This window comes from Dermacentor albipictus, chromosome 8 (assembly GCF_038994185.2).
Source record: "Dermacentor albipictus isolate Rhodes 1998 colony chromosome 8, USDA_Dalb.pri_finalv2, whole genome shotgun sequence".
Lineage (NCBI taxonomy): Eukaryota > Metazoa > Arthropoda > Arachnida > Ixodida > Ixodidae > Dermacentor > Dermacentor albipictus.
In genome coordinates this window covers 80,440,935-80,464,237 of record NC_091828.1, presented here as the reverse complement: position 1 = coordinate 80,464,237, position 23,303 = coordinate 80,440,935, and the positions used below count along the sequence as shown (strand labels likewise).

The window sequence follows — 23,303 nt, the reverse complement described above, 5'->3', positions numbered from 1 at the left end:
TGCGTGTTTCACGTCAGGGACGTCCGCCTCACGCCATGCCGCCTATACAGTGTCGTGGACTCCCTCGAAGGCCCAAGTCTTTGACGTTGTTGTCCCTACTTCGAATGGTCCGGAGACCATCGTCGACGCGACTGCCGTAATAGTTGGCCTCTCCGAGGTCAACTGCGTTCAGCACATGAGAGGCCTCAACTTCCAAGTCACAGTCAAGAGCATGGCTTCCATGACTCTAATCGTCGATGCTGGCAGCCTTGCTATCGTGGCGAGCGTTGTCCTGTCGTTCGCGTCGGCCAGCAGGTCACCAACGTGACCTGCCTCTTCTTGCCGTCCTACGTTCTGAACGAAGTCCTCGCCGAGGGGCTCTGTCTGTCAACGCTGGTCTTATGAGCGGACGGCGTGGCATGTTCACGGGCACCCATTTCGTTCGGATGGAAAGGAACAGCACAACACCTGTCTCTAATTACCTGAGGGTCTCTAGTCACCGCGTGACGTTTGGCTCCCGCGACTTGCAACGCGTGTGTCGTTAGTGCGGCTCCAGCGACCACTGTGGGGCCCCAAACTATTGGGGCCCCTATTCTTAAACTCTCTACTAATAGGTAATTGTTACACCCTTTCTAGGTGTAAGTGTGAGTTGTAGACCCATTTACATCCTTTATTCAGTATGAAGGGTGCAAATTATTTTACAGTCTACCTACTTCGCACAGTCCACCGCAGCGTTCTGTGGCCGTTGTGGTATCCATGGCCACGAAAGCGACGAATCTGACCGTCCTTGTCGGCGTTGCGGGGATGGTCACCCTACGGTCGCGTGCCCTGTGCGGCGCTCATGCTCAGACGCTGCTGGAGCCCTTCCCCACTGCCACCGGCGTCAGCTGCGGTCGCGAGTGCGCGTGACGCCGTAACGAAAGGAATTGCCTTGGCATCGCATCAACCAGCGTCGGCAAATGAAAAAGAGGAAGAATGCAGAACTAAACTTTTATTTTCCGAAACGGTAAACCGAGTCAGAACCCGGTTCACCCTAGGTGGATTCCTTATTCCAAGAACCCTCTGGCTTGGGCCGCCTCCTTGGCCCGGGCGACGAGACTGCGTTGGTCGTCCAGGTCATCGGAGGAAAGCTTGGCCTCCCACGTTTCAGTTGTGTGGATCTGAGGTGAGTTGGGGCGCTCTTTTATTGCTTCTATGGGGCGGCTTTCTTCGGAGTCGTCTTGTGGAGCTTGTGAGCCAGAGTCTGCGGCTTTGTCACGCAGTGGGCAATCCTGGACCACGTGTTGCAGGGTGTCTGGAACGTCGCAATGGGGGCATGTGTACGAGTACTGCGTAGGATACAGTCTGTGCATGATTATTCCGTGCACGTAGGTGTTGGTCTGTAGGCGGCGCAGGACGACTTCTTCCTCTTTGCTCAGATTCTTGTGTGGCGAAGCGTACGTTCTTCTGCTGAGTCGGTGGTGTTGCAGAAGCTCCGAGTACTTCAGGGTGATGTCATCAACTTTGGTGGCCGGCCTAGTGAGGGATGGCAGGAAAGCCCGGCTGGTATGCTCGCGGGCAGCGGCGTGTGCCGCCTCATTTACTGTCGTACCCTGATGGCCTGGGACCCAGTTAATGTAGGTGTCAGGGAGCGGGGCGCGTGCGATGTGATTTCTTAGTAATTTGAGCGCGGTTTCTAATACGCGTTCTTTTTGATAGTTGCGCGCTGCTGCTTGGGAGTCTGTTAGTATTACGACTACTTCAGGGCAAGTTGTTATTGCCAGAGCGATTGCCGCTTCCTCTGCAGTCTCGGAGGCTCTTGCTCGGATGGTGACAGCTGCAAGTTCTTTGCCTTGGTGATCCGTGACGCTTAGGGCAAAGGCGTTTCCTTTAATATAGCGGGCAGCATCGGTGTACTTTGTATCAGGGTCTCTCCCGTAGTTCTTGCTGAGTGCACGGATTCTGCTTTGCCGACGCTTCTTATGATAAGTTGGATGCATATTGCGCGGTATACCTGCAACGCTGATACAGTCCCGGACTGCAGGTGGGATTCTTGCTTTCTGGTCTGTGTCTGCAATGAAGCTTTCACTGTAGTTGAGGTAGCGCAAAACTGCACGTCCGGTGGGTGTGAGCTTGAGCCGCTCTAGTTGGCTGATCTTATGAGCCTCGACAAGCTCTTCCCACGTATTGTGGACGCCGAGCTTGAGGAGTTTCTTCGTTGATGCCATGGGTGGGAGGGTCAAGGCTACTTTGATTGCCTTTCGAATGACAACATTGAGTTTCTTGATCTCTGCCGGCTTGAGCGTCAAGTAGGGAGTTCCGTAGGTGATACGGCTAGTTAGGACAGCTTGAATTATGCTTAGTGTGTCGTGCTCCTTAAGTCCGCTTCTTCGGTTTGGGATCCTCTTGACGAGGTGCTTAACTTGTGACAGTGTGCGTTGGAGACGCGGGAGAGTGGCCGCCCCTGATCCGTCCTTGTGGATGTGAAGTCCGAGTACGCGAAAAGAGTCTACTATAGGGATCTTGGTTCCGTTGAGCGAGACGTTAGGATAGGATTCGATATAGTTAGGTGGCCTTCCTCGTGTCCGTGCTCTCAGGACGAGAAGCTCCGACTTTTCGGGTGCGCATTGAAGGCCGCAGTGTCGGAGGTATCTTTCGATAGTATCGACGGCTTCTTGTAGATTGCGTTCTTGTTGTCCAGTAGTAGGTGCTTTGGTCCAGAGCGTGACGTCGTTGCCGTAAAGGGCATGGCATAGGTTTGGGATGGCGTTCAGTTGTTTCGGTAGCTTGATCATTGCGATAATGAAAAGGATGGGTGAAATAACTGGTCCTTGTGGAGTTCCTTTGTTGGGTAGCCGAAATTTATCGCTGCGGAGGTTGCAGGCGCCTACTGTTGCTGTTCGGTGTGACAAAAAGCTGCTGATGTAGTTATAGATCCGGGCTCCGCAGCCTGTATCTTCGAGGTTGCGGAGAATGGCTTCGTGGCTCACGTTGTCCAATGCGCCCTTTACGTCGATTGCCAGGATTGATGATTTGCGTCTGTGATCGAGGTAATCAAGCAAGTCTTCTTTGAGGAGCAGGAGTACGTCCTGCGCGGACAGATGCTGTCGGAATTCGAACATGGTGTGCGGCAAGTGTCCGTTGTCCTCGAGGTATGTTGTTAACCGGTCGTGCACCATGTGCTCGAGGAGTTTGCCCACGCAAGATGTGAGGGAAATGGGACGTAGGTTTTCGATGAGAACGGGTTTGTTGGGTTTGGGGATCATGGTAACCTCCGAATGCTTCCAGGCTGCTGGTAGGTCCCCCTTTTCCCAGCAGTCGTTGTAGTACTGTAGCAGTGCTGTAGTGGTAGATTGCGGGAGGTTGCGCAGGAGCTTATTAGTTATTCTGTCGCTGCCGGGACTGGTGTTTCTAGTGAGTTTGGTTAATGCAGCGTGGAGCTCTGCCTGGGTGAATGGTCGATCGAGATCTGGGTTCGGTGCACCGTCGTACGTCTTTCCGCTCGCTGATGAAGTGAGCTTGTCGCTGCTAAGTTTTTGCTGAAGCTCACGAAGGAGATCATCCTCCGATCCAGCATGATTGTGGATCAGTCTGTGTAGATCTTGCCTCTGTTGCGTTTTGGTGCGATCGGTAGCTAAGAGAGCGCGTAGGAGATGCCAGGTTTTCTTGGTGCTGAGTGTCCCTTGTATGCTGTCCCAAAAGGTGTGCCTGTTTTGCCTGCTAAGTTGCTCCGCGTAATCTTGGGCCTGTATGGTGAGAAGGGCGATTCGTTGCTTAAGTTTTCTATTGAGCTTTTGTCTCTTCCACCTCTTCAGGAGGCTTCTTTTGGCCTCCCAGAGATGAAGGAGATGCGGGTCGACTGCGGGGGTGTTGGTGCTTAGCTGGATGCTCTTGGTGTGGTTTTCTGCGGTGATGAGAGGGCCCTTGAGCCAAAGGTCGATGACGTCGATTGTTGTGTTGCCGCTGAGGTTGTCTCTGAAGGACTTCCAGTCTGTTAGTCGAGCAACTCCAGTCTTGGTTGATTTCCGGTTATGCGTGTTGCCAAGTTGGATAATGTGGTGGTCGCTTCCGAGCGTCTCCGAGAGTCGACTCCACTCGGCCCAGTGGACGTTAGCTGTGAACGTAAGGTCCGGGTTGGTGTCCCTGGAGACACTGTTCCCCACTCTCGTGGCCTGCAGTGGGTCGTTCCAGAGTGTCAGCCTGTGTTGTTGAGCAGTGTCGTGCACTCGCGCTCCCTTCTTGGTGGTGCTTCGATAAGCCCATGCTGTATATGGGGCGTTGAAATCTCCCATTATGACAACTTGATGGCCTTTCGTGCGTTTCCTGAGTTCACGGACAAAGTGGTCGAATTCCGGAAGTTGGTCACGAGGAGGGCTGTATATGCTGGCGATAAAGAGGCTTTGCTGAGTTTTTCTGTCTGGTATAATCTCCACTAGGGTGTGCTCGATGGGGATGTCTTCTATTTCGTGTTCCTGCGTTGGGAGCGTTTTCTTGGTAAGGATGGCTGTGCGTTGAGTTTGTGCATGAGTGGTGTATTCTTGAAGCCGGACGTTGTGGGTATTGGTTTCTTGTAGGGGCAATTACATCAGGGTGGTCCAGTTTGACGAGTTCTTGTAGGTTTGCATACCGGGGACGGAAGGATCGACAGTTCCATTGCCAGATGCGCAGAGTATTTTGCGGGCTCTTTGTTGTGGTTTTAGGTGTCGCCATCATGAGGCACTTCAGCTTCACAGGCAGCTTCATGGTTGGGTGAGATCGAGCGGGAGGCATTGCGACTGTTCGTGCGAGCTTTCTTTCTACCCTGCTCGGTCGGTTGAGAAGGCTGTTGAGGTAGGACTTGGTGACATAATTGTTCTTCGCGTGCGCTATGAAATTGTTGACCTTGGCTGTTAGGCCAGTAACCTGGCTTGTGAGAGTAGCGACTTGATTTGCGAGGCTGGTGACTTGGGTGTTAAGGGTCGCAATCTTCTCGACGATAGGCTTGGTGATGTTTTCAATCAGGGCAAGGATGTTCTTTGTGAAGACGTCCTCGAAAGCCTGGAGGTGCTTTTCAACTTTAGCTTCGATCGCAGAATCAACTGCCTCCGTGGTTAGCGCTGTTAATGGTTGCTTGCTCCCATGTTCGTATTCTTTGCATCTTTGGAATAATCTGTCTATGAGACTTTGTTGATTTTGTAGCTTGCTCTCGAGGGCTGTTACGGCTACCGCTTCTGCCGATCCGATGCTGGCACGGCTTGAGCTGCCGGTCACTTCAGCGTAATTCAGGCGTTTTCGGGAACGCGATCGTGATCTTGATCATGATCTTGACATGGGTCTGTTACTTCTTGCGGTGCTACTGGAGGCGTTACTTGAGTTGGCGGCGCATCCACTGGCCACTTCAGCGTAATTCACGCGTTTTCGGGAACGCGACTGTGATCTTCACCGTGCTCTTGACATGGGTCTGCTAGTTCTTGCGGTGCTACTGGAGGCGTCACTTGAGTTGGCAATGCATCCATTGGCAGCGCCTAGTTCAGGGAACTCATCGCGGTTGGAGCTCCATCGACTGTCTCGCTCTTGGTTCCTGTTTTGCCATTGCTGTCTTACTTGGTAAGGCGGTGGGTTGGGCTTGAGCTTTTTCTTGCATTCTTTCCGAGCCGTTTCGTGTTCTTCCCCGCAAATCTTGCACGTGGGATGGCAGTCATGGTTCGGGGGTTGGTTTGTTTTGCCACATTTGTAGCAGAAATTTGGGGTTGGTTTTGGGCAAACGTCTTGACGCTGTCCGAGGTTGCCACAGGTTCGGCAATACTGAACAGATTTGCGGTAGGGCTTGCATCGGTAGTCGCCGCTCTGATAAATGATGCTGTAGGGGACGCGTGGACCCTCAAAATAGATGACCGCCGCCGTGGACTGTCCGAGCATGCTGGCGTTGAGGACTGTATAGCGTGCTGGCACTCGAATTCCATCCATTAGTTCTGCGCTGCAAGTCCCAGGCGTGATACCGTAGATAACACCTTTGCGGACATCTTCGGGTAGACGACAGTTGGCTTTTACGTTGTAAATGTTGCCTCCAAGCTGCATGTTAGTGACCTTGGCTAAGTTTTGAGCATGGTTCTTGTTTGCTGTACTTGCAATTATGAGGTTTTCTTCTTTTTGCATTTGTACTGGCACGTTGGCGTGGAATTCCTTTTGCAATATTCCGCTGGATCTCCCGACTGCGTGAGTGACTGCGACGAGTGACCATTGGGCGAGTTCAAGGCCAGCTTGTGGGCGGTAGACAATCTTGATGTCGTCCAAAGGTAGCGGCGGCATTCTGGATTTGCGCGGAGGCGGCATGGCTGGCTGTCGTGTGGATTGGGTCACTGCGGGGGCTTTGATGCAGCTCGGGAAATCGTAACACGCCACGTTCGCCTGCCTCCTCAACCGAACAAGGAGACCGTGCTATTGATGACGTGGCCGATTGCAGCACGCCATGTTCGCTGGCCTCCCAAGCAGTGAAGGACACGCATGCTGAGGCCGATCGATAGCGCGCCTCCACCTCGGCTGCTACTATCAGTCCTCATGATCGCGCCGAGGTTTTAGGCGTGGCTAAAACACCTGTCCCTGCGATTCCCACGCTTGATACGCCCGCGAGACCTGCTGTGGCTTAATTAACCCGCCTCAATTACGTCGCTTACCAGAAAGCATCCGGTTTGTGGCTCTTCTGCAAAAGCCGCGGCGCCGTTGTGTCTGAATGAGCCCCCGGATGCTGAAGTTGTTGGCGGCGATAACATCGATGACGTAGCGCCGTACCGACATCGTCACCAGAAAACAGCTTCAGCCTCGGAGTTGGCGACAGTAGCGTTGGACTGTCGCCAAGCCTCAATGGACTCGACGTAGAAATGGCGTTCCCACGAGACGTAAAGATTGCCCACGCGTCAGCCTCTGGCTCAGACGGCGCCCCGGATCGCCGCGCCGAGTTACAGCGACCAAAGAAACCTCGGCCTTTTTCGTGAGGTGTTGAAGTGTGCTCTGTGACATGTGTAGCGCATGACCCCTGGACTTGCTCCCGGGGCACCGACTTGAACGATACTACCAGGTCAGTTTAATGGCACTTTTATATCTAAATATGGCTCACACCCTGAATATTATTTCATCTTACGCACAGGAGTTCCGAAGTCCTATAAAACAAGCCGAATTTGTCAGCGTGGCCCGCGCTAAAAATTGTGACATTCTTTGTTTGCAACAGGCACGAACCCCAGAGGTGTGAGGGGGGGTATCGCGCCCTCCCCCACCCTCGGCACCACTCTTCACACACATTCCTAAAGCGCCGCCAAAGCAATCTTGAGACTTGACAGCTATTCGGCGGTCAACATTTTGCTTCCTCTTACACTTCTTTTGGATGGTGGTAGTGATCGGCATCTCCTGGGGTGTGAAGGCCAGTTTTCTCATCGATTCGATGCCCACGCGAATAACTCGAGATGCGTTCAGTTGTCACCATCTATTTCGACGGCCACGCTCATCGCTGTTGCTTCGTTAGTTCAACCTTCTTTGTTTAGACTGATCCAGGGACTGGGAAAGGAATTCAGAGAGAGAGAGAGAAGGGAAGAAGGAAAGGCAGGGAGGTTAACCAGACTGAGTCCAGTTTGCTACCCTACAGGGAAAGGAATTCAATTCGTAGTCAGCTGGTCGGTGTGCTCGTGGAACGAGCTGCGACCGGAGACAACGCCAGTTGCGTTGCCAACAATGGCAGTCGCGTGCTTGGTTGCTTAAGGCGCAATTTCTCTGTGGCACCATCCTCATTAAAACTTTTACTCTCTATATAGCTCGTACGCCCAAAGCTGGAATGTGCATGCTCGGTGTGAGATCCCGGTGTTGAGCGTTTGATTCAAACTTTGGAATCGGTGCAAAATCGCATCGCAAGATTCATACTTCACAACTACTCTCGTCTATCTAGTGTGTTTACCACGAACGCTACACTGAACGTTTTTCTCTTCTTTCCTTACGAAGGAAAGTGCCTCGGTTATCACTCTTTCAGAAAATGTATCACCATCGCCATCTTAAATAAGTCCTATCTGAGCCAGAATACATATCATCCCGTAGAGATCACCTTAATTCATAAAGTAGGTGTCCCGTTTTCTCGAACTGAATCATATTCTTATTCATTCAATCCCAAGACAAGTAACAATTGGAACGGTCTGCCCACCTCAATTGCAGCAGTTGCCGACACTGTGACTTGTTTAAATCTCCTATGAAGTTATTGTTTATTTTCATTTTGCTGTAACATAGTTAACTATTGTTTCTGTTTTTGTTTTCGGTACTTCCACATTTCTGTGTTAATACACTTGTTTTTCATGCATTCCACTCCCTTCTGTAATGCCCACGGGCCCCTGAAGGTATGTTAATAAATAAATAAATAAATAAATAAATAAATAAATAAATAAATAAATAAATAAATAAATAAATAAATTTTTCCTTTTGCTTCATTATTTCCTCGAGCGACGGCTCGCCGCGACCCTGGCATATCCTCGGAACCTACACCCGTGATAAAGGTTAGATAAGGTGGAAAATAAAATCACGCGAAACAGCGTCCATGATCACATGATCAAACCCTGCTATAACCGTTAAACCCATAAGGAATGTGAATGTCACCCGTTACCTCGTCTGGTTTTTCAACCTCTTGTACAGCACTTTTCATGCAAAGTTGGCACCTGGAAACAAGGGTCGCAAGGAGTTGAGAAATTAAGTGATCTACTCAGGGAGAGAGGCGAAGCAACAGCCAAACAGGAAGAAGAAACGAAAATTTAACGTTTGCTTGTGAAATTATTTATTGATCAGCATATCTTTGTTTAAAAGGGAAGTAGAGGAAACACCGCCAGTAGCGGAGAAGGACTCCATGAGTTTTGAATGACGCTTCTACCGTTATCAGTATAACTACCTGACGTAGCCACTTCTGCGTGTGTGTGTTTTTCTAACCTTCTGCGGTGGGCTCAGTACGTCTAGAACCGCAGCGTCCTGCGCTCTACGCGGGTGTGCGGGACTGGCGGCCACGCATCGTTACGCAACTTCTCAAATAACAACAAGAGTCGATTTTGGCGCTTAACTTGGCAGAGCAATAAACTATGGATCCAAAAGAAGTGTGATTGTTGCTCAAATATATATTTTTATGCATTTCTCCAGAGCTAATTAAAAATAACGCTACTAGAAATCTTTATTTTACACTTTCGCTTGTTTACTTGTTCTTGGCAGTGTTGTTCATGCGCTTCTCTCCTGTGCGAGTGCATTTGATGGGGTTCCTTGTTTGTCATGCAAAGGAGAGGTATATCTCACAGGCGTTTACCTGTGAAACACACCTTATTTTATTCCTCGTTTGCGGGCTTACGCGTTTTTATGGCGAACGGTGGGCATTATTCACATTTACGCTAGTAAAGGTACCCCCCCCCCCCCCCCCCCTCATTTGCACAGAAAGGTTACGTTGGGTTGGGCCCTGCCCGAAAAAAAATCCTGGTTACGTGCCTGGTTTGCAAGAAACAAACTCTTTCACCACTGGACATGTTTTTGCTTTCAAACGCACTTTCAACGTAGCTTGTTCTTTTCTCTCTGGCGACATCACGCTCTAGTGGAGTAGCTATTATAATTTTCAGCAGAGCTCTCATGCGAGATCATGATGTTTTCTTTATGATGGGACCGGACGGACATTGACATTTGATTGTGTACCATCTTCATTTAGGTTACGGATATTGTGAAACTGTGGACACCGCGCAGGCCACTAAGTCTAATGATTTTTTTCGTGACCTGGACGTGTGTTTCCTGGACATTCGTCACGTGGTGCTTGTTGGGAATTTTGTGTTTGCGACACGCGAGCAGATGTGCAAGGTCCGGGCTGGAGTCCCCCTGATTGGAACGCACGGGAGTTGCGTCGCCTCGTTCAGCCCTTTTCGTTGGTGGATACATATCGACTTTTTCATGGTTCTTCATTTGTCTGAACGTGGCGATGCATCGTGTCGTCAATTAGGTTAGACCATGCCTATGTGTCAAGCAATTTAGCTCAGTATGTCTCCCAATCTGATCTGATAACTTTACCTTCATCTCCTGTTTATATTTCCGATCACAGACCAGTTATGCTTGAAGCTTGCTTCCGTGCTTCCTCATCAGTAAGACCTTGGCACCCCGACATGCACGTTCTACATGACGAGCGCTCGCGCTTTTGTTTGTCAAGAGTCTTGCGCGCCTCTGTTTCTAGATCTGACCCAGGGTCATGGGACGCGCTCAAGGTGCAGTGGCGTCTGCATTGTTCAGTTCAAGGGCATGCACTCAGACGAAGTATGTCAGAAGAACTGGTGGATACTTCCACGAAGCTTCGTATTGCCCTTTGGGTCAATCAACTGACTGCGATGATGCGGTCATGGCAGCGGGAGCTACGGAGGCGTTTCCAGCGCCTCATCGCAGCGTCGTCTTTGTCAGCTGCTGCTTGGCGATGCAGAAGTGATCTGTGTGCACACCCTGAAGTTCTGCACTATGCAAGAAACTCGCTTTTTAGATAGCCAAATACATTAGGTTCTGCGGCCCTAAGAGTACTTCCTGTTACGTCGCCTCCCGCGCGTGATTATTCGCTCTCTGTAACGCACTTTGGAAACATGGCGCGTACGACTATGCAAATAGATCCTGGTTCTCGAGGGTCTCGTACAATGCTTAGTGCGCTCAGTCGGGTTCTACCGGAGGTAGCTGACCGTCTTGGTGCACGACCGTCAGCTGATGAGGTGAAGGCATCATTATCTTCATGAAAGGTGGCTCGGCCCCAGGGCCGGACGGGTTACCCGTTGAGTTGTATCTAACCATCTGGGAAGATATTGGTGCCACTTTCATATCTGTTATCAGCCGCTGCTTTGAGAACTTTGAATTCCCGTCTAGTTTTCACGACGGTCGTATTGACACGCGTACTTGTCTTTATCGGGCGACACGTTTTGCCGCCTAACAAATGTTATCGCACAGCGCGGGACGCGCCTGCATGTATCCGAAGTTTCTGGAAAGTTATCGATACTTCTATCCGCTGTCTGTTGCCGCCGAACGTTGCGTTATCTGATTCCATCGCTTGACACGAATGGTGCAGAACTTTGTAGAAGGCATGCGGGTCCCAACGATTAATCTAGAACATTCGATGACTGCTGTATAAAAGCCGACGCGCTTGACCCGCTGATCAGATTTACGACGATCGCCGACTGTTCGCCGCTCTCGTTGTGCTTTAAGTGTAGCGTGTTTTGTGGGCACAGGTTCGCCCAACAAAAGCTAGTTTTTGCCTTTCACAGTATTGCTACTGTGTTCTTTGACGTCACGACCACGTGACAGTATTGTGCTGATACCTAAGCACGATCCATGTTCAGTTCGTCTGGAGGAATGGAGGCCAATCACGCTTCTCAACGTTGACTACAAAACCTTTACAGCTGTTCTCACCCAACGCTTGGGAAGCCCGATGCCTTCCTTAATAGGACACCGTAAGGCATGCTCAGTCTCTGAGAGAGAGAGATACACAGTCTCTCTTTCGTTATACGTGACATAATGACGTACACGCTGACCAAGTCAGCACGAGGTCTCTTGGTTTCACTAGATCAAGAAAAGGCATTCGATCGCCTTGAACATAGCTACATATTTAATGTACTGACCTCGTTTGGCTTTTCTTCGAATTTTGTAGAACTTATAGGAATGCCTATTCAAATATCCACAGCACATTGTTTCTTGATGGTCGTGAAAGCGCACCATTTCCCGTTACTCATGCTGTTCGTCAAGGGTCCCCTCTGTCCCCAGTGCTCTTTGTGCTCAGCCTGGAGCCATTTCTGCGCTCGATACTCAGAGACCCTTACGTGCACCTTCTCCCTCTGCCTGGTAGCGATGTTGTGAAGGTGATAGCCTTCGCCGATGTCATCACATTGTATTTCAGGAATGAAGACAGCTTATCCCGTAGCTTTCGAATTTTCACTGAGAACGGAAATATTTCAGGTGCTGCGCAAAATTTTTCAAAATGTCGTTATTTGTTCATTGGTTCCCCACAGACACGCCTAGGTCCTCTTTCCCGTCTTCAAAAGAGTGATTCTATTCGTATTTTAGGCCTTGATTATACATATGATGGCATCTATCAGACTCTGTGTGGCTCTCAATACTTGAACATGTAAGGAGAAATATTCAGGATGTTCAAAGTTATGATTTACCCCCAGTAGAAAGAAGGTACTTAGCACAGTCTTATCTTGCGGCCGACTGTGGTACGTTTGTCACGTTGTACAGCCGCCATTACGGGTTACTAGGTCCTTGCACAGTCCTTCTTGGTTCCTTCTTCTGGTCGGGCAGTACAGAATTTACTGGTCTGTCGCACGGCGCGTGGGCAAACACGCACTCACGGTGGGTTCGCGTTCCCATCCGTGTCTGTCCCCTGCCAGCTGCTTGCTCTGCGATTTCTGCTCCGCCTGTTACAGCGTGATCAGTGTCCCGCGCGTGAACTCACCTGTTACTTCCTTGGCACAAAACTTTATTACATGCTACCGGGCGTACACTTAATTCGCGAACCACAAATGTTAAACACACCTGCATTTTACTCTGCGGCCGCGGTATATTATCGCCATGTACAGCAGGTATGTCCTGAAGTAGACTGCGGGGATGCGCGACTCTCACGCGTCCCCTGATGTGTTGTTTTTCTGCATAGATCCCGTCTCCTGTAATCCGGCTTCGCCGCGTGGCATGGTGCCCGTGGCAGTCGGTGTGGCTGAAGCGCATTGCGAGAGACGGCGCGTGTGTGGCTCTGCTAGCGCCACCTAATGGCGGGGTTACTTGGGCGCGGAAAGGAGAAGGCTCGTCCTCTTTGGCTCAGAATCGGCAAGCGGCACGGACGTTCCGCGCGTGCGCCGATCCATGGTTCTGCGAGACCATTTCGCCAGGCCTCGCTTGAACGCGCCACCGTTCCGATGACCATACGCGCGAACGACCAGGCTTTGGTGTCTAGCATGGGGCGAACATATTCGCTCGTTATCCGGTCGCAGTGAGTCGGACTTCCGCGATTTGTCGCGCGCCCATGGGCATGTTTTGTGGATAGCAACTCGGCTAGCAGGTATTAGTCTATGGAAGGCGCAATAAGTGCCCTTGTGATTGTTTGCACTACTGTGTGGTCGTTCCTTTGTCCCGAGAGCACGGGTGAGAACCCCACAAGACGTTCTTGAAAACCGTGTTGTGGATACAATGCCAGCCTTACTGCTTCCTCTAGTTCCCCCGGTGCGCCGCGCACGCTCCAATCATGTGCCGTGGGGTGCGATAACGGTGTCATTTGTGCCTGGCCACCTACGCGACTTCATGTGGCGTCTAGGACGGCAAGTGCTTCCAACGCGTGAAAGGCTAGAGCGGTAGGGCATAGTCCCATCTTCGGTGAGTCCCAACTGTACCCTTCAAGAATCTAAAAAACGTGTGCTGCTCGAATGCGTCGTTGCCAGGGTATTTTGGAGGGCCGTGCATGCTGTTTTCCGTGGCCTTGGAGTGAACCGCTTTATCACATCTGGTCGCTGCTCACGTGGTAGCTTCGCGCGAGTTCTAATTGCTGCGGGGGCCTTTTGTCTAAGGCGTTACCGGTGCGAGGCAGTTGTCGCGGGACATCGTCGCCGCACTCTGTTTCCACATCTGGAGAGGCTCTGCGCTAAGCTACTGTCGTTTCTGTGAGAGGAGTTATTCTTTCTTGGAGCAGAGGAGTTCCTTCGACAGTGGTCATGCTGTTCCCTGTCGGTGGCTGATGGACGCGTGCGGCTGAATTTTCGACCAGCGTGGTTCTCGTAGCCAGGCTATTAAAAGTGTTCTCGGTATATACATGTATGTAGTCGTCTGTGATTTCAGTGTGCTCTCGTATGCATGATTGCCTTCGTGTACACACATCTCATGGCATCGCTAAAAAACTATGTAAAGTCACATAACGATTGTACATAACCATTGTGTACACTGTGTATAGTGAACATCATTTGGTGTAATGTGACAATTAGTTTTTGTGTAACTGTGCGTTTCCACGCGTCTATGTGGTTATGTGTTATTGAGTTCGGACTCGGACACTTCTTTCAAAACTTGCCATGTACACAATGCTTCATACTTTGTATATGTTATCGTCCTGGTGGAATTGTGCCGTCATTGTGACCCAGTGTTCATATCGTCTTTAGTTGAAATAAACTTTTTCTAAAGCGTTACGTTCTCGAAGTGAGTTTCTCGAACTGTGGGCTCGCCTTGAAGCGACTTTTGACGAGTCAGGTGGAAAGGTCCATATTAATTTATGATGCATACGTCTAAGGTCTCCAGACTTGGCTGTGAACGCCACTCAATCCACGTGTTTTTGTTTGTCTTAATGGAACCCAGATCTAGAACCGGTCGTGTGGTCGCGCTGCACTGTGGACGGCTCCGGTGATCTCCATGGTTGCTTGCCTTGACCTCTTCTGTGTTAAGGCAGTCCGAGGGTCTGTCGGGCTCAAGTCCTGTATGGCCGACATGGCTGTTTGTGTGGTGAGTGCAGTAGGTCATTTCGTGCTCTTCCACAGCAGCCCCATTGTCCGGGAAGTACCGTTGGCCCGAACCGAAGCCCCCCAACCAGTAAACCCGGGTAGAGGGGGAGCGCCGGGGTCAATCTATCGAATGATATTGGGTTAACTGTTGAGTACATGAAAGCTCTGGGACGTGGTACCTACGGTATATCTACTGTATACCTACATACACTACGGGATACATACGTAGCTACCGTAAGTACCTACGGGTACCTGCAGGTAGAACGGCGCGCGCGCGCGCGACATAAAAATAAAAAAAAATGCACCTATATGGACTTTTGCTCCTAGAAGATTCACCTTTGTCGAGGCGCTATGGAGTTATCGTGTTGCCGGCCTTGCTCTGTTCGCTCTGGCGGGGCTGACTAGCAGTGGCTATAACACAGCACAGCGTGCGGGAGAAGTCTTGTATGATTGACGTGGGTTAGTAATGCTAGTAATGCGAAAGCATTATGCGGATCAAGCAGAAAATCCGGCGGCGTCCCCGGAGATGGTACAAAAAGTCACGTGGTCACAGCTGATGAACGGGAGGGGCGCGCCGCGTGGGCGCTGAATTCCTTAAAGTAACACCAGATGGCGCTCACCTCCACGCATCCGTGTGCTGCGGTAAAGCTAGGGAAACGATGGAGCATGTTTTATTAGAATGTGAAGAGATCGGCCCAGCGGTCGATTTAGGCACCACTGGCCTCCTTCAAGCCCTTGGGTTCAGCGAGAGCAGGGGAAAGGTAAACATGTGCGCAATAGCGAATAGTAAGAGGCCATTGGAAGATTGGTGGAAGTAGGGAAACGACAAAAAACGGAGACGTACAAAAGCAAAGTTCGCAATAGGGGGTCAGAAAATTTGGTTGTCGGAGTTCATAGTGGTTTCTTTCTTTTTTTGCTTTTTTAACCTAGGTATGATATTAGGCAGTATAATAGCAAGAGCTTGGTGGCGCAACCCACCGCCCCGTTTCAAAGGGGACGCTTATACCGTCCATCCATCCATCCATCCATCCATCCATCCATCCATCCATCCATCCATCCATCCATCCATCCATCCATCCATCCATCCATCCATCCATCCATCCATCCGCCCCTCCGTCCGTCCGTCCGTCCGTCCGTCCGTCCGTCCGTCCGTCCGGTACTTAGATTTTCACAGAAATAAATCGGAGCTAGAAAGAACATCACAGTGTCAAAAGACACTTTGTCGTCTTCTCAATTTGAAGACCAAGATTATGAAACTTCCGCCCCAGTCCGCACAATGATAAAAAAATGTAAGGCGAAAAAAACTGGTAGCAAACCACTGACTAATGCATTTTCGGAAGATTGAATCCTTGCTTAGCGCATATGTAAAGTGACAAAGCACTTGAAAATCCGGCGTGCGTTCGGGCTCCTTGAACATATATTCCACAAACTGAAAAAATAGGCCACAAACCATGGCTTCTAAAACAAAGTACAGGAAACAGAAACGCTTGTTTTTTTTAATATGCCCTCTTCCCTGAACAAAGTGCCCAACCATACCCATTTTACCAGATGTGCATTGGCACAAAATCGCATTTGAAGACGTGCAAGGCGTCGGCAGAGCATAGAGTTGGGCGCCACAGCCACTCAGAACAACAACAACAACAACAACAACAACAACAACAACAACAACAACATGGCGTGGATCGTATAAATCCTGCGTCCTCAGTCTGCACTTCTTTCTCAGCGCTGGCTCGTGACCCCTAGAGGCAATATTCCTCCAACAAAAGAAAACCATCTTCTTCGACTGCCCAGAACTCTATTGCTCACTCTCGCACATGCTTTGGCAATGTACCGCGTTACCAGAGGGCCCTCTCTCCAGTGAGCCCAAATGGGAAGAAGCCCTCAAAAGCCCGGACCTCAAACTCCAACTCAAGGCCGTCCAGAGGGCCCAAGAACTGGCGGAGCGTCACCACGTTCCCGTCCCGACTTGGGCGTCGCCTACGGTTTCTGCCGGAGGAGTTCCCCGCGTGGGATCTCTAACGGCTTTAAACTCCTCAGGACTTCAATAAAGTTCTTGACTGACTGACTGACTCGACGCCTAAAGCTAGATGGCACAAAAGAAGACGACACCTCGCACACAGGAAACGACGGGCACTATCGAGCAAAGTGAAACTGGAGAAGTTGCGGGAGGTCGGGATCGCGCCGCGTTAACGAGCGAAATGCGGCTTGAGGCGGTACTACGTGGATTTTACGTGAGTGGTGCTGTCGACGCCGAGGCGACGCGGCGCTGTCCCCAATAACCCCGTATAGTCCGTTAGTGCAAAAAACTTAGACCGCTATAAACACACGGGACGTAGAAAAAGGAACGCACACACCACACGGGCTTTAAGTTTTTTTTTTCGGATAACTTTGCGCAGAAGCGCGCGTATACGAAGGTTGTGGGTTCGGTTCCCACCTGCGGCGAGTTGTTTTTTCATCCACTTTCATTTCCATTAATTTATCGTTTCCTTATTTCATGTATTAAGCACGAGTAAGTTCCCCTGTGTTGTCCTTTTTGTCAGTGTTTTTGTCCTGTCGTTTGTGTCCTTCTTCAGTCCTGGTCTTCTGCGTCTGGCCTTTACTCATTCAAGCATGAACCGACTAGCCCAAGCAAGAGTATTACTTGTTAGTGTTTATTGGCTTCTTATGATAGGACTAATAAAGATCGGGCTCCCCGGTTAACCCCCTTTCTTCTCGTTTATTACATAACGAAGGTCTAGAATCCGGCAACATTGATGCCTTCAGGTAGCATGTGTGTGTTTCTTGACCGGTTGCCTTCGCCTGCGGCAGAAAGAGTGTTCCACATCCGCCGCCAAGGTTTGGGACTGGCTGCGCTGGCTAACGCTCCCTGGGTGCTAGGAAACATAAATACTCAAGAAAGTAGATGGGGGAACGGCACCGCGGTAGCTCAATTGGTAGAGCATCGCACGCGTAATGCGAAGGTTGTGGGATCGTTTCCCACCTGCGGCAAGTTGTTTTTAGAGCGAAAGCTTTACTGACCGCGAACCAGCGATTTCGCCGTGGTGGCGCTCCGAGGAGGCACATTACGTCACAACGCGCGTTCGCTGCGGATATTTCTCCCTCTCTCTCTCTCTCTCTCTCTCGCTCCCAAATCACTACTGCGCATGCGCCACTCGTAGCACCGAGCCACAGGTGTTCAGCCGCTGCGCAGCGCCGCGCCTCTCTCGCGCCGCCGTTCGGTATGACGTCACATAGCGTTCCTCGTCGTTGCGCTCGCCTCCGCTCGTTTCGCCAGCTGCGTAGCATGCCTGATAACATGTCGGAGGATTGAAAAGGAGAGCTCGCTTGCGCCGCAACCACAGTTGAGGCGGCAGTATGGACGGCGACAATTCTGATAAGCAGGAGGAGGCCTGGAATCGACATCGGAACGATATGAAGAGGAAACGAATCGCCCAGGAAACAGACGAACAGCGCGCCGAACGACTGGCTAAACACCGCAACATAGCTAGACAACCAGACTAACCTCGACTTGCAATCAAGATTAACCAAGGCTAACCATGCTACACCTTAGCTTTCGCTACGTATATCCAGGCATAGACGAGCCAAGTCACTCCCAATTTTTTTCATCCACTTTCATTTCCATTAATTTATCGTTTCTTTATTTGATTTATTAAACACAAGTAATTTACCCTATGTTGTCCTTGGTGTCAGTGTTTGTTCGCTTATTATGATATAAATACATACTGGAATTTCAGCTCACGGGGACGCCCTGGTGTCCGACTCCGACACCGTATATTTTGCAAAATGGGGCTTTTAACGCTATCGCGTTATAGGAACAACGCGATATATTGGTGCACTGGTACATTTTAACGCTATCACGTTAAAATCACAGCCACTGGTATGTTTTAACGTGATATAGCGTTAAAATGTGCCAGCGGAAGCGGTTCAGTGCATGAAAATGTAAGCGGTGCGGACCGTTGCTCAGCTACAACTGCGGGAATATCTCTCAGAGCTGTAGGGGCTTTCCTGGTTTTGAATACAAATCTCGCAAATACCTTTTTTTTTGCTCAAAATATGCGTTCTTGTTTTAAAGTCACGCGCTCCATGCGAAAGAAGGATAGTCCAGTTATTTTTCACTGCGGTTTTAGAACGTGCAATTGAGTATTTTTGTTTTGAATTTTAAAGAGTGGCATAGCAAAACTGGAGGTTTTGGTTCATCACATAAGGCCAGAATTCTGCTGACGCATCCGATTTTAATGGCGTTAGTGATGGTTGAAATATATTACAGATCAAGGCGTGCTCCAAAACTTCCCTGAGGTGGTTAAATACGCAGTTATACTGACAGGTGGCCAATTTAGGGCTCTTAAGAGGAAGCTTTAGCTAGGACTCTATATCGCCACCACCTTTCTAAATACACGGAAACGCAACAACATTTTCCCCGACAACCGCGGCACCGATGTTATTGAAATTTCGTGGAAACTTCCTATTGAAAACCACCGTATTCCCCATAACTCCTATATTAAATAACATCATATCATCTGTAGGAAAAACGGGTTTTGTATGTGATCTCATATGTTTCATATCTGATTATTGGATATGGGAGTTTTGGGGCATGTGGATTTTTCAGTACGGAATTTAGAGGTGACGTTAAAATATACGAAATCCAAGAAAGAAATGTTTCGTTCAGACTACCAATTCTTTTAAAAAAATTCAGAAATTTCATTTCTTTGGTAGAATACTGCGAATAGTTCAACCAGGAGAGGCTGCAAAAAAAAAGAAGAGAAGAAAACGTGCATGTTAACAAATCACTAAGTATAACGTAGCAAGGGTGAAGTTCGCAATGAATTCCACTCTGTAAGTACACGAAAAGAATGTTATATAAGTTAGTTCTTGCTCGATGTGATGACTGCGTTTGTGACGTGAGGCTCGACCAGTGTGTTTCTCCGAGTAGTCGTCTAAGATTTTGTTCCCAGTTTACCAAAAAATAAAGAGTAGCTAAGAAATTCAAACGTGCTCTTTTCTTCCTTTGAGCAAGTGCTTCAAACATCCTCGAAGGCCAGTCAAGACGTTTGAAACGTTCGTAAAAGTAGTGGACGGCTAATCTTTGAATATTTTTCAAGTTTTTCTGCGTTTGCTTGATGAAAAGGGTCCCAAACTGCACAACCGCATTCCAGAGAGGGTTTTATGATAGTTTTGCATGTCATCAATCTTACAGAGGGCGAAGATTCGCCCAAGTTATGTTTCAAAAGCCTCAATTTTTGTCGGGCTGTAGAGCATATGTTATTTATGAGTCGACCGGTTAGGACTGCAAGTTAATGTCAGTCCCAAATATTTGCATTCCTGAACCTTTTCAAGCAGGTTGTTTCTTATTTGGTAGGCAAAGGGAAGCTTGTTGCGTCTATTAGGGATGCACGGTGGGCACAGTTTTCTGAAGGTTAATGACCATTTCCCATTTAGCACACCTTTCTGCAAATTTATTGTAAAGTGTTATTGTAAAGTGTTCAAGGTGGTTTGCTCAGAGACAGAATTGACAGGGGTAAATATAATGCAGTCATGTGCGAATAACTTCAATAGTATGGATGAGCCCGCCACGTCCACAATGTCATTAATATAAATATTAAACAGGTGCGGTCCCACACAGACCCCTGTGGAACGCCTGAGTATACATCTAAAAGCCACGAACATGATCCGTCAACGCTAAAGTGCTGATTACGGTTGGATAGATGTGCTTTAACTCAGTTAATAATACGGGAGGGGCAAACCAATTTCGTTCGTTTTTAATATTAACTTTGAATGCACAACCCTATCAAATGTCTTCGAGAATTCTAGTAGCGTGATATCAATCTGGCCGACTTGGTCAAGAACCTTGGAAATGTCTTGAACTGTTGTGATTAGTTGAGTTACTGAGGAGTATCTATGCCGGAAACCGTGTTGTGGATCGGTTATTATGATGTTTTTTTGGGGATAAGAAGTCATTTATGTATTTTGCGAATATGTGCTCAAGCATATTGCAAGAACGCGTTAGGAATATGCGGTGATAATTACATATTTGTATTGTGGAGCCTTTTTAAATATAGGGATAACTCTTGCTTAAGCCAATCATAAGGAAGCTTGGCTGTATCGATAGACTTCTGGAAAATTATTGCTAAAAGGCTAGTCACTTGTACTGAATATCTCTTGAGGACCGCATTAAGAATGCTGTCCGGTCCTGGCGATATTTTAATGTCTAAGCGCAAGATAAGCTTAGTAACGCCTTCAATAAATATACTAACGCAATTATTTTTATTATCTTGGAGTACTTCGGCAAATGAAGTTGACACCGAAGAACATGGCCTCAGAAAAAAAGCACTGTTGAAATATGTGTTGAATGATTCAGCTATTTCTTTTTTATCTGTAAGCACACTGCCATTAAACAGAATATTTTGCGACAGCTCTTTTGGGACAAAAATTGCCATAATTTGGCAGGATCTTCAGTCACAAAGCGACCAAGCTTAACAGAAAAATATAGTCTCTCGATTCCCGTAGCATTAGCATTAGATCGAGAGCTGAATTCGATTTATGAATCCTATAATATTTTTGCTTTCGATCATGTTTGATTCTGCGTTTAGGTTGAGTAATTTCTCTCGTTATCCGCGGATTATTTCGACTTACCCGTTTGATCTTGCTGGAAATTAAGGTGTCAATGCAGTGCTGGCAGCATCTTTTAAACTTTGTCCACATTGTGTCGACGTTATCATCACAAAAATGAAAGAAGGGTTTCTTCTAATCGAAGTATAATGTTTGAGTCATCAGCTGCTTTATTGTTTTTAACGCTTATCGATTTCGGTTTCCGCGAATGGAAATATGTGCGGATGAACACACGTAGGGAAGACTAAGCCATGGTCAAAAATCCCCTCGCGGACTTCAGTCGTACGCTCGCCAAAGTCAGTCGAGCAGAGGATTAGGCCTAAGATGGAACATGATGTGCGAGTTACCCGTGCGGGATGCCGAAATATTTAACGTAGGTAATATGGCCAGCATCATATACAATAAAGTTTCAGATTCACATCAGTGGGGCCACACGTCCACAAGCACCGGTGGATGCTAGGAAGATCGAAATCTCCGGAAATAATCAGCTTCTGATTCCGGTCTAGATGATCGTATAGACTATAACAAAAAAAAGATTGGAATTAGCCCCAGGTGACCTGTGCACTCGGGCCACAACGATCTGATTACCTGATAAGTTGACTTTACGGAAAACGCTTTCGTATTCCGAGTTAACAGGATGTAACGGTACAAACGGTGACGTGTTTTCTTGACAAGAACTGCTATTCCGCCACTTCGTGTAGCACGGTCTCTACGATAACACGTGTACAAAGATGGGAAAAAAGGCCGTCTGGTATAAACAGGACGAAGCCACGTTTTGCAGACAACGGTGATATGGGGATCGTATGAGAGCAACGAGTAGTTAACTGTTCCATTTTTATTGCACTGGCTTTGCGCGTTCGAACAAAGGAGGTGCAAAACCCTTTTTTGTTTACGTTGGGCGTGCGAACGTCAGACGTTCGGTGTGTCAGATTTATTTCTTGACCTCGCAGGTCTTTTTTTTATGCCACCTGTCATTTGTAAACTGATTCTACGGTCCGTCGTCTCATCACACGTGTAATCTATTATTTATGAAAAGTTTATCATGCACAAGTTCGACTTTCTCGCCGGGACGTCGATCGAAATTGATGGATTGCCACAGCTTCTTTCTCGTTGCCCATGAAAAGCCATGCGATACAAATACGCAAGTATCTTTCAACTTGAAGCAGTTCTTAAAAATTGAAATCTTTTTCATTGTAGTTGAACAGTTTGGTAATAATCGGCCTCAGTTCGTTACAGCGGTTTCCACCAATTCCGTGAATGCGTTCAACGGAATTATTGTGTAAGCAGACATTATCCTTAAAGACTTTGCGTAGCACCATGTCTTACAACATTTCTCCAGTTTCGCTGGGAGCTTCAGGAATGCCAAAGACAAAGAAATTATTTCTGCGCGCTCACTCTCACTCGCGTAGCTTCTTTTCTTGTGATGTTATGGTCTTTTGCATACGCTGTACGGATTCTTCAATAGCATTTATGTTTTCTTCGTTCGGTTTCGATAATCTTAGTAATTCGTCGAGTTTAGGAAGTTTAGGAATTCGTTCAGTTTAGGAAGCATGGCATCCCGTTTTTTTTTCAGACGCTTTTAATGCTTTAAAGGACAACTCCGGCGATTTTTCCATGTCCACTGGTCTTAATAAAATATTGAATATACGTTCTTTTTTCATCCCGGTTATCTGTGCCAAACTATATATGGCTGCAAGTAATTTAGTTTTCCTGAATATGAATTTTAAAAATTGGTTGCGTTCCCGACTCATGACTTTATACTGGCCGCCCTGTGTTTGTGACGTCAGACACTACTCCGCCACTGCGGCTGAAATCCTCGCTTAAATCGCCGCCGTCTAGTTCGGAAACCCTGTAAAAGCTCCCTGTGGCGTCAGGAGACACCACCAGCTTTGCTTCGAGGGCGTCAGCGCCAAGCGCACTGCGTGTTTAGCACGCGTTCTACGTGCTATATATATATATATATATATATATATATATATATATATATATATATATATATATATATATATATATATATATATATATCAACGAGAAGAAAGGTGGTTAATCGATGGGCCCGATTTATGTACACAAACACACACACACACATTTATATATACACACACACCATAGAAGAGGGGCAACCGAGGGGCTCTATTTTTTTAATCATCACCACATGAAGCCAACGGGCAATAAGTCCAGGAAACCATCGGGTAAATTAGCTGTGGATGAAATTGAAATGTAGACGACCACAAAGAAAAGAAAACGAAAATTATAAGCCACTCCACTATG

At 48.3% G+C, this 23,303-nt stretch overlaps 1 protein-coding gene and 1 non-coding gene across 3 annotated transcripts in view; both read left to right on the top strand.

Moving 5' to 3' along the window:
• Positions 1 to 1,047: 1,047 nt before the first annotated feature.
• The window catches only part of LOC135898663 (uncharacterized), a 264,427-nt gene continuing 242,171 nt past the window's right edge, over positions 1,048 to 23,303 (top strand). Inside the window, exon 1 of one of the 2 annotated variants that reach the window (XM_065427740.1) lies at positions 1,048 to 1,144. The gene's annotated coding sequence lies outside the window, so the exon portion shown is untranslated. The remainder of the gene's footprint in view (positions 1,145 to 23,303) is intronic. The other variant, XM_065427739.2, reaches the window with a different exon arrangement.
• On the top strand, positions 17,342 to 17,414 carry TRNAT-CGU (transfer RNA threonine (anticodon CGU)). Its single transcript has one exon. It is a non-coding gene; the product is annotated as a tRNA-Thr (tRNA).